This window comes from Salmo trutta, chromosome 5 (assembly GCF_901001165.1).
Source record: "Salmo trutta chromosome 5, fSalTru1.1, whole genome shotgun sequence".
Classification (NCBI taxonomy): Eukaryota; Metazoa; Chordata; class Actinopteri; order Salmoniformes; family Salmonidae; genus Salmo; species Salmo trutta.
In genome coordinates, this window is record NC_042961.1 from 58,721,215 (window position 1) to 58,733,417 (window position 12,203).

The window sequence follows — 12,203 nt, forward strand, 5'->3', positions numbered from 1 at the left end:
GGGTAGAAGCTGTTTTAAAGCTTATTGGACCTAGACTTGGTGCTCTGGTACCACTTGCCGTGCGATAGCAGAGAGAACAGTCTTTGACAATTTTTAGGGCCTTCCTCTGACACCGTCTGGTATAGAGGTCCTGGATGGCAGGAAGCTTGGCCCCTATAATGTACTGGGCCATACGCACTACACTCTGTAGCGCCTTGCGGTCAGAAGCCGAGCAGTTGCAATACCAGGCAGTGATGCAACCAGTCAGGATGCTCTCGATGGTGCAGCTGTAGAACCTTTTGAGGATCTGAGGACCTATGGCAAATATTTTTAGTCTCCTGAGGGGGAATAGGTTTTGTCGTGCCCTCTTCACGACTGTCTTGGTGTGCTTGGACCGTGTTAGTTTGTTAGCTCAACCTGCTCCACTACAGACCCGTCGGTGAGAATGGGGGTGTGCTTGGTCCTCCTTTCCTGTAGTCCACAATCATCTCCTTTGTCTTGATCACGTTGAGGGAGAGGTTGTTGTCCTGGCACCACACGGCCAGGTGTCTGACCTCCTCCCTATAGGCTGTCTCGTTGTTGTCGGTGATCAGGCCACTACCACTGTTGTGTCATCCGCAAACTTAATGACGGTGTTGGAGTCGTGCCTGGTCGTGCAGTCATGAGTGAACAGGGAGTACAGGAGGGGACTGAGCACGCACTCCTGAGGGGTCCCTGTGTTGAGGATCAGCGTGGCAGATGTGTTGTTACCTACCCTTACCACCTGGAGGCGGCACGTCAGGAAGTCCAGGATGCAGTTGCAGAGGGAGGTGTTTAGTCCCAGGGTCCTTAGCTTATTGATGAGCTTTGAGGGCACCATGGGGTCAACAACCCAAGCCATGGCCTGTTCACCCTGTTATCATCCAGAAGGAGAGGTCAGTACAGGTGCATCAAAAGCTGGGACTGACAGACTGAAAAAACGCTTCTATCTCCAGGCCATCCGACTGTTAAATAGCCATCACTAGCCAGCTACCACCCGGTTACTCAACCCTGCTCCTTAGAGGCTGCTGCCCCATATACTGTACATAGACATGGAATCACTGGTCACTTTAATAACGGAACACTAGTCGCTTTAATGATTTTTACATGCTGCTTTACTCATCTCATATGTATATACTGTATTCTAGTCTACTCTATTTTAGTCAATGCCACTCCGACATTGCTTGTCCTAATATTTATATATTTATTTATTCCATTTGTTTACTTTAGATTTGTGTGTGTTATTGTGAATTGTTAGATACTACTGCACTGTTGGAGCTAGAAACATAAGCATTTTGCTACACCCGCAATAACATCTGTTAAACATGTGTATGTGACCAATACAATTTGAGTTGATTTGATTATCTATCTGTCTGTTACTCTCTCTCCATGTTCTGTATATTCCTCACCTCTTCTTCTCTCTTCACAGCATCTAAATATAGCCTCTCTCACCTCTTCTTCTCTCTTCACAGCATCTCAATATAGCCTCTCTGACCTCTTCTTCTCTCTTCACAGCATCTCAATATAGCCTCTCTGACCTCTTCTTCTCTCTTCACAGCATCTAAATATAGCCTCTCTCACCTCTTCTTCTCTCTTCACAGCATCTCAATACAGCCTCTCTCACCTCTTCTTCTCTCTTCACAGCATCTCAATACAGCCTCTCTCACCTCTTCTTCTCTCTTCACAGCATCTCAATACAGCCTCTCTCACCTCTTCTTCTCTCTTCACAGCATCTCAATATAGCCTCTCTGACCTCTTCTTCTCTCTTCACAGCATCTAAATATAGCCTCTCTCACCTCTTCTTCTCTCTTCACAGCATCTAAATATAGCCTCTCACCTCTTCTTCTCTCTTCACAGCATCTCAATACAGCCTCTCTCACCTCTTCTTCTCTCTTCACAGCATCTCAATACAGCCTCTCTCACCTCTTCTTCTCTCTTCACAGCATCTCAATACAGCCTCTCTCACCTCTTCTTCTCTCTTCACAGCATCTAAATATAGCCTCTCTCACCTCTTCTTCTCTCTTCACAGCATCTAAATATAGCCTCTCACCTCTTCTTCTCTCTTCACAGCATCTCAATACAGCCTCTCTCACTCTTCTTCTCTCTTCACAGCATCTTAATATAGCCTCTCTGACCTCTTCTTCTCTCTTCACAGCATCTCAATACAGCCTCTCTGACCTCTTCTTCTCCCTTCACAGCATCTAAATTTAGCCTCTCTCACCTCTTCTTTTTATTTAGCTAGCCCACACCACCAACAATCTTTCGTTCTCTCACTCTTCCAATGTGTCACAGGAGTCACACTATCTCTCTCTCTCTCCCTACCCCTCTCTCTCCCTCCCCCTCTCTCTCCCCAACCCTCTCTTTCCCCAACTCTCTCTCTCCCTCCCCCTCTCTCTCCCTACCCCTCTCTCTCCCTACCTCTCTTTCTTCCTGGCCCTCTCTCTCCCCCTCTCTCTCTCTCCCCGCCCGTCTCTCCCTCCCTCCCCCTCTCTCTCCCCAACCCTCTCTTTCCCCAACTCTCTCTCTCTCCCTACCCCTCTCTCTCCCTCCCCCTCTCTCTCCCCAACCCTCTCTTTCCCCAACTCTCTCTCTCTCCCCAACCCTCTCTCTCCCTCCCCCTGTCTCTCCCTACCCCTCTCTCTCCCTACCTCTCTTTCTTCCTGGCCCTCTCTCTCCCCCTCTCTCTCAAAGAGATTCTCACAATAGCACCTTAGTGTGTGTGTCTGTGAGTGTGTGTAAGTTTGTGTGTGTGTGTGTGTGTGTGTGTGTGTGTGTGTGTGTGTGTGTGTGTGTGTGTGTGGAGTGCTCATTAGAGAGCACAGCAGGTGATTATATCACTACCGCTGTACCACTGAGTCACAGGCCACAGACACACACATACCTTATGATCAACTCAACCACCCTGGAAACGATTCATCAGAGACCCCCCTCCTACCACCTAATCTTAGAATGGACCCCAGTACATCCAGTAATATGACTGGAATGAACCATGTTGACACAGATGGGGGTTAAAACAATGACGTAGAGACTTTTATGACATTTGTTGTCAGAAGATGGATTCTGTGTAGCCCTTCACTGCGGTCAAATGACCTAGAGGCCTTACTAGGGGGAATGTTATGAATATGTTTCATAATTTCATAAATAATACATCTGGTATTTCTATGTCTAACAGTTTGTTAAATGTCAGTCTTCAGTGACGTATATAAAGTGTAATATTGGGACGCAAACTCAAAATGTAATACATTTCAACTCTATATCTGACATGGTACAGGTTCCCCATCTGACATGGTACAGGTTCCCCATTCTGACATGGTACAGGTTTCCCATTCTGACATGGTACAAGTTTCCCATTCTGACATGGTACAGGTTGCCCATTCTGACATGGTACAGGTTCCCCATTCTGACATGGTACAGGTTTCCCATTCTGACATGGTACAGGTTCCCCATCTGACATGGTACAGGTTCCCCATTCTGACATGGTACAGGTTTCCCATTCTGACATGGTACAGGTTTCCCATTCTGACATGGTACAGGTTTCCCATTCTGACATGGTACAGGTTTCCCATTCTGACATGGTACAGGTTCCCCATTCTGACATGGTACAGGTTTCCCATTCTGACATGGTACAGGTTTCCCATTCTGACATGGTACAGGTTTCCCATTCTGACATGGTACAGGTTCCCCATTCTGACATGGTACAGGGCTCCCATTCTGACATGGTACAGGTTTCCCATTCTGACATGGTACAGGTTTCCCATTCTGACATGGTACAGGTTTCCCATTCTGACATGGTACAGGTTCCCCATTCTGACATGGTACAGGTTTCCCATTCTGACATGGTACAGGTTCCCCATTCTGACATGGTACAGGTTTCCCATTCTGACATGGTACAGCATGGTACAGGTTACCCATTCTGACATGGTACAGGTTGCCCATTCTGACATGGTACAGGTTCCCCATTCTGACATGGTACAGGTTTCCCATTCTGACATGGTACAGGTTTCCCATTCTGACATGGTACAGGTTTCCCATTCTGACATGGTACAGGTTTCCCATTCTGACATGGTACAGGTTACCCATTCTGACATGGTACAGGTTTCCCATTCTGACATGGTATAGGTTTCCCATTCTGACATGGTACAGGGCTCCCATTCTGACATGGTACAGGTTTCCCATTCTGACATGGTACAGGTTTCCCATTCTGACATGGTACAGGTTTCCCATTCTGACATGGTACAGGTTTCCCATTCTGACATGGTACAGGTTTCCCATTCTGACATGGTACAGGTTCCCCATTCTGACATGGTACAGGTTTCCCATTCTGACATGGTACAGGTTTCCATTCTGACATGGTACAGGTTCCCCATTCTGACATGGTACAGGTCGCCCATTCTGACATGCTACAGGTTGCCCATTACCATGTGTGAGGTGTTACTTTTATTTCAGTAGATTTGTTTAAGACTACCAAGACTACCACTCTGTGTGACCCTGATTTAGCCCAGAGCAGGAAAAGGTTAACAGTGGTTGCATCTGAAATAGCACCCCAATCCCTCAATATGTATTGAACTAATTTTGACCACAAACTTTATGTGGGGACTATAAAATACAGTGACGCGACATTAGCGGCCATTTTGGATGATGAACCCCCTGAAGCCAGTTTTAATGGTGAAAGAACATGACTTCCCAAAAACATCTAACCAATGACTGAAGCTCTATTATCTTTCTGTCTTTCTCTGTTGTCTCTCGCAACTAAAAGATGGGTTACTGTTAAACATCAGTGTCATATTTCTCACTCTTTGTGATGCTGACGATGTGGCCATTTTGGATGATGAAGACAGTCAACTCTGTTTTAATGACGAAAGGACATGACTGTGTCACGCCCTGACCTTAGAGAGACTTTTTATTTCTCTATTTGGTGAGGTCAGGGTGTGATGTGGGGTGGGCATTCTATGTTGTCTATTTCTTTGTTTTTGGCCGAGTATGGTTCCTAATCAGAGGCAGCTATCTATCGTTGTCTCTGATTGGGAATCATACTTAGGCAGCCTTTTCCCCCACCTGTGTTTTGTGGTTGGTTGTTTTCTGTTTCGTATCTCTACCTGACAGAACTGTGTGCTTTCGTTTCAATTTTGTTTGAGTGTTTTGGTGAAAATAAAACATCATGAACACTTTCCACGCTGCGCTTTGGTCTCATTCCGAAGACAGCTGTTACAGACTGCCCTTAAAACATCTATCAGTTTCAGGAGAGCTCCTGTTCTATTCCTAACAAGTAGCTTCATTTAGACCAAGGCAATGAAATTGTATTTGTCACATGCGCCGAATACAACGGATGTAGACCTTACCGTGAAATGCCTACTTACAAGCCCATAACTAATAATGCAGTTCAAGAAATAGAGTTAATAAAATATTTACTAAATAAACTAAAGTAAAAAAATCTAATCAATCAAAAAGTAACACAAGAAATGCACATAACAATAACAAGGCTGTATACAGGGGGTACCAGTACAGAGTCAATGTGCGGGGGTGCAGGTTAGTCGAGGTAATTTGTAAAGTGACTATGCATAGATAAAATCAAATCAAATGTTATTGGTCACATACACATGGTTACCAGATGTTATTGGTCACATACACATGGTTAGCAGATGTTATTGGTCACATACACATGGTTAGCAGATGGTATTGGTCACATACACATGGTTAGCAGATGGTATTGGTCACATACACATGGTTAGCAGATGTTATTGGTACCATACACATGGTTATCAGATGTTATTGGTCACATACACATGGTTAGCAGATGGTATTGGTCACATACACATGGTTAGCAGATGTTATTGGTACCATACACATGGTTATCAGATGTTATTGGTCACATACACATGGTTAGCAGATGGTATTGGTCACATACACATGGTTAGCAGATGTTATTGGTCACATACACATGGTTAGCAGATGTTATTGGTACCATACACATGGTTAGCAGATGGTTATTGCTAGTGTAGTGAAATGCTTGTGCTCCTAGTTCTGACAGTGCAGCAATATCTAACATGTACTCTAACAATTCCACAACAACTACCTAATACACACAAATCTAAGTAAATAAATGGAATAAGAATATATACATATAAATATGTGGATGAGCAATGACAGAGCGGCATAGGCAAGATGCAATAGATGGTATAAAATACCGTATATACATATGAGATGAGTGATGCAAGCAATGTAAACATTATTAAAGTGGTATTATTAAAGTGACTAGTGATCCATTTATTAAAGTGGCCAATGATAAATAATACACAGCGAGTGGGCACAGGGACTAGGGTGGTCTGTTTGAAACATGTAGTTATTACAGGCCAGGGAAAGGTTTAAAATGTCAATGAAGACACTTGCCAGTTGGTCCGCACATGCTTTGAGTACACATCCTGGTAATTTGTCTGGCCCCACGGCTTTGTGAATGTTGACCTGTTTAAAGGTCTTGCTCACATCGGCTACGGAGAGCATGATCACACAGTCGTCCGGAACAGCTGGTGCTCTCATGCATGCTTCAGTGTTGCTTGCCTCGAAGCGAGCATAAAAGGTATTTAGCATTTAGCTCATCTGGGTTTCCCTTTGTAGTCCGTAATAGATTCCAAGCCCTGCCACATCCGACAAGCGTCAGAGCCGGTGAAATAGGATTCAATCTTAGTCCTGTACTGACTCTTTGCCTGTTTGATGGTTCATCTGAGGGCATAGCGGGATTTCTTATAAGCATCCGGATAAGTGTCCTGTTCCTTGAAAGCGGCAGCTCTAGCCTTTAGCTCGGTGAGGATGCTGCCTGCAATCCATGGCTTCCGGTTGGGAAACGTACGTACGGTCACTGTGGGGACGACGTCATCGATGTACTTATTGATGAAGCTGGTGACTGAGGTGGTATAATCCTCAATGCCATTGGATGAATCCTGGAACATATTCCAGTCTGTGCTAGCAAAACAGTCCTGTAGCGTAGCATCTGAGTCATCTGACCACCTCCGTATTGAGTGAGTCACTGCTGCTTCCTGCTTTAGATTTTGCTTCTAAGCAGGAATCAGGAGGATTTGCCAAATGGAGGGTGAGGGAGAGCTTTGTATGCATCTCTGTGTGTGGAGTATCAATGCTTTTCTTTAGATTATACAGTTGAAGTCGGAAGTTTACATAAACTTAGGTTTGAATCATTAAAACTAATTTTTCTACCACTCCACAAATTTCTTGTTAACAAACTATAGTTTGGCAAGTCGGTTAGGACATCTACTTTGTGCATGACACAAGTAATTTTTCCAACAATTGTTTCCAGGCAGATTATTTCATTTATTATTCACTGTATCACAATTCCAGTGGGTCAGAAGTTTACATACACTAAGTTGACTGTGCCTTTAAACAGCTTGGAAAATTCCAGAAGATGATGTCATGGTTTTAGAAGCTTCTGATAGGCTAATTGACATAATTTGAGTCAATTGGAGGTGTACCTGTGGATGCATTTCAAGGGCTACCTTCAAACTCAGTGCCTCTTTGCTTGACATCATGGGGAAATCAAAAGCAATCAGCCAAGACCTCAGAAAAAAAACTGTAGACCTCCACAAGTCTGGTTCATCCTTGGGAGCAATTTCCAAATGCCTGAAGGTACAAGTTCATCTGTACAAACAATAGTACGCAAGTATAAACACCATGGGACCACGCAGCCGTCAAACCGTTCAGGAAAGAGAGGCGTTCTGTCTCCTAGAGATGAACGTACTTTGGTGTGAAAAGTGCAAATCAATCCCAGAACAACAGCAAAGGACCTTCTGAAGATGCTGGAGGAAACTGGTACAAAAGTATCTATATCCACAGTAAAACGAGTACTATATCGACATAACCTGAAAGGCCGCTCAGCAAGTAAGAAGCCACTGCTCCAAAACCACCATAAAAAAGCCAGACTGCGGTTTGCAACTGCACATGGGGACAAAGATCGTACTTTTTGGAGAAATGTCCTCTGGTCTGATGAAACAAAAATAGAACTGTTTGGCCATAATGACCATCGTTATGTTTGGAGGAAAAAGGAGGCTTGCAAGCCGAAGAACACCATCCCAACCGTGAAGCATGGGGGTGGGAGCATCATGTTGTGGGGGTGCTTTGCTGCAGGAGGGACTGGTGAACTATACAAAATAAATGGCATCATGAGGGAGGAAAATTAGGTGGATATATTGAAGCAACATCTCAAGACATCAGTCAGGAAGTTAAAGCTTGGTTGCAAATGGGTCTTCCAAATGGACAATGACCCCAAGCATACTTCCAAAGTTGTGGCAAAATGGCTTAAGGACAACAAAGTCAAGGTATTGGAGTGGCCATCACAAAGCCTTGACCTCAATCCTATAGAACAGAACTGAAAAACTGTGTGGGAGCAAGGAGGCCTACAAACCTGACTCAGTTACACCAGCTCTGTAAGGAGGAATGGGCTAGGAATGGGCTTCCCACTTATGTGGGAAGCTTGTGGAAGGCTACCCGAAATGTTTGACCCAAGTTAAACAATTTAAAGGCAATGCTAACAAATACTAATTGAGTGTATGTAAACTTCTGACCCACTGGAAATGTGATGAAAGAAATAAAAGCTGAAATAAATAATTCTCTCTACTATTATTCGGACATTTCACATTCTTAAAATAAAGTGTTGATCCTAACTGAACTAAGACAGGGAATATTTACTTGGATAGATGTCAGGAATTGTGAAAAACTGAGTTTACATGTATTTGGCTAAGGTGTATGTAAACTTCTGACTTCAACTGTACTTCACTCATTCTGAAGAAGAAGCAGAGAAATGCTTTATTGACTGACATACACTACTGAGTTGAACTATCGAACTGCAGAGTTGCAAAGAAAAAACCATATCTCAGAGTGGCCAATAGAAAGAAAACAATAAGATGGGCAAAACAACACACACACTGGACAGAGGAACTCTGCCTAGAAGGCCAGCATCCCAGAGTCTCCTCTTCACTGTTGATGTTAAGACTGGTGTTTTGCGGGTACTATTTAATGAAGCTGCCAGTTGAGGACTTGTGAGGCGACTGTTTCTCAAACTAGACACTCTAATGTACTTGTCCTCCTGCTCAGTTGTGCACCAGGGCCTCCCACTCCTCTTTCTATTCTGGTTAGAGTCAGTTTGTGCTGTTCTGTGAAGGGAGTAGAACACAGTGTTGTACGAGATCTTCAGTGTCTTGGCAATTTCTCACATGGAATAGCCTTCATTTCTCAGAACAAGAATAGACTGATGAGTTTCAGAAGAAAGTTCTTTGTTTCTGGCCATTTGAGCCTGTAATCGAACCCACAAATGCTGATGCTCCAGATACTTAACTAGTCTAAAGAAGGCCAGTTTTATTGCTTCTTTAATCAAAACAACAGTTTTCAGCTCTGTTAACATATTTGCAAAAGGGTTTTCTAATGATCAATTAGCCTTTAAAAATTATAAACTTTGATTAGCTAACACAACGTGCCATTGGAACACAGGAGGGATGGTTGCTGATAATGGGCCGCCTATGTAGATATTCCATAAAAAATCAGCCGTTTCCAGCTACAATAGTCATTTACAACATTAACAATGTCTACACTGTATTTCTGATCAATTTGATGTTATTTTAATGGACAAAAAATAGCTTTTCTTTCAAAAACAAGGACATTTCTAAGTGATCCCAAACCTTTGAACGGTGGTGTATTTGGGAACTCCTGTTGACTGTTGGAAAAGCATTCCAGGTGAAGCTGGTTGAGATAATTCCAAGAGTGTGTAAAGCTGTCATCAAGGCAAAGTGTGGCTATTTCAAGAATCTTGTGTAACACTTTTTTGGTTACTACATGATTTCATATGTGTTATTTCATAGTTTTGATGTCTTCACTATTATTCTACAATGTAGAAAATTGAAGAAAAAAAAAGAAAAACCCTTCAATGAGTAGACGTTATAAAACTTTTGACCAGTAGTGTATAGTGTAGAGATGGGTACATATATTTTTTGGTGTCTGTCAAAATGCATACCCTTCCACCATTTTTCCCCTCAAATAATTCAATAAGTAGGCTACACAGTCAGTATTTTTATTTGATTATTATTAGCTATTCATACATGCCTACAGTTTATTGCATACAATACAAAGACGGTTCATCTCTTTATCTAGAAACCCAAATTCTTTACAAGCAGATCTGACCAGAATTCTATACAACAGTTTTTATTTAAAACACACATAATGTTACTTATACAAATCACAACGATAGAGATACAGAGTTAAAGTGACATGGTTTGAGTTCAATTGACTTTGGCTACGTCTCATATTCTTATATGCTAGTGCACTAAATGGAGAATAGGGTATTATTTGCGACTGAGCCTTAGAATGTGTATATTTCCCATGTCGGTATCAATAGTTCCGATACATTCTAGTTCAGAATGTAAATGAGAACGTTATTGTCATGGAACGTTTGATGCTGAAATGGATTTAACAGAACTCTGTTCATCTATCCACCTCATTGTCGAACGTTGCTATGGGCACAGCCAAACAACGGAAGTGAAGGATTCGACTTCTGCTTTACTTACCACTGAAGCGCGCCGGTGGCAAACTTGCCAGAGTAAATTATTGGAAAGAGACAATTTATAGAGTATAACAGTCAAGTATAAGCGTAATTGAGTACGTGTAATTGTATAGGTATTTCATTCAAGTAGGCTAGTTCTGTTGTGATAATACTGTTAGTTGTGTTGTGTCAGAGTTTAGGCCCGGGCCATCCACCCAATAACTATAACGATAACTATAATGATAAACTATAGGCTACACAATTATAAAACGTCGCTGAGCATCCATACTAGAGGAAAGTGTATCATTTATCGTTCTACAGTCCTACACCTGTCAATCAACTGATCAAACCAATCTACTGCACGCTTCCTATCAATAAGGTGGTAACACAAGACCATTCATGAGGTCTCTAACACACAGATACTGGTTCAGACCATTCATGAGGTCTCTAACACAGAGATACTGGTTCAGACCATTCATGAGGTCTCTAACACACAGAATCTGGTTCAGACCATTCATGAGGTCTCTAACACACAGAATCTGGTTCAGACCATTCATGAGGTCTCGAACACACAGAATCTGGTTCAGACCATTCATGAGGTCTCTAACACACAGATACTGGTTTTCAGACCATTCATGAGGTCTCTAACACAGAGATACTGGTTCAGACCATTCATGAGGTCTCTAACACACAGAATCTGGTTCAGACCATTCATGAGGTCTCTAACACACAGAATCTGGTTCAGACCATTCATGAGGTCTCTAACACACATAATCTGGTTCAGACCATTCATGAGGTCTCTAACACACAGAATCTGGTTCAGACCATTCATGAGGTCTCTAACACACAGATACTGGTTCAGATCATTCATGAGGTCTCTAACACACAGATACTGGTTCCGACCATTCATGAGGTCTCTAACACACAGAATCTGGTTCAGACCATTCATGAGGTCTCTAACACACAGATACTGGTTCAGACCATTCATGAGGTCTCTAACACACAGAATCTGGTTCTGACCATTCATGAGGTCTCTAACACACAGATACTGGTTCCGACCATTCATGAGGTCTCTAACACACATAATCTGGTTCAGACCATTCATGAGGTCTCTAACACACAGAATCTGGTTCAGACCATTCATGAGGTCTCTAACACACAGATACTGGTTCAGACCATTCATGAGGTCTCTAACACACAGATACTGGTTCAGACCATTCATGAGGTCTCTAACACACAGAATCTGGTTCTGACCATTCGGTGCTTTCAGGGTGTGTTCATTGTCATAGTGACAACTGCAAATTATAATATGTGAATCAAGGCCTAATGAAAAGCAATAAAGTACCTCAAATTTAAATGTAGCAATTCAACAACAAACACTGTTTAGCCTGCACATATTTTACAGCATGTATTTGCCTCCTTGCTCAAGTGGGTTGCAAGTGATTTCCATTTTTCTAATTGTTGTCAATTTTTGAGGTCTTCTTTTTTTACAGTTCTCATCTCTGTATGTCCTCTGAAACTATTTGCAATGCATCAGCGCAACAATATTATCATAACCGGCCAAAAGTGATCACACGATTTCCTCAACCTTCCCCAACATGCGTTTTCTATGCTGTAGGCCTGTTTTACATTCAGCAATTAGCCAGAGCAATTCTGCTTCTTTCCCATCGAA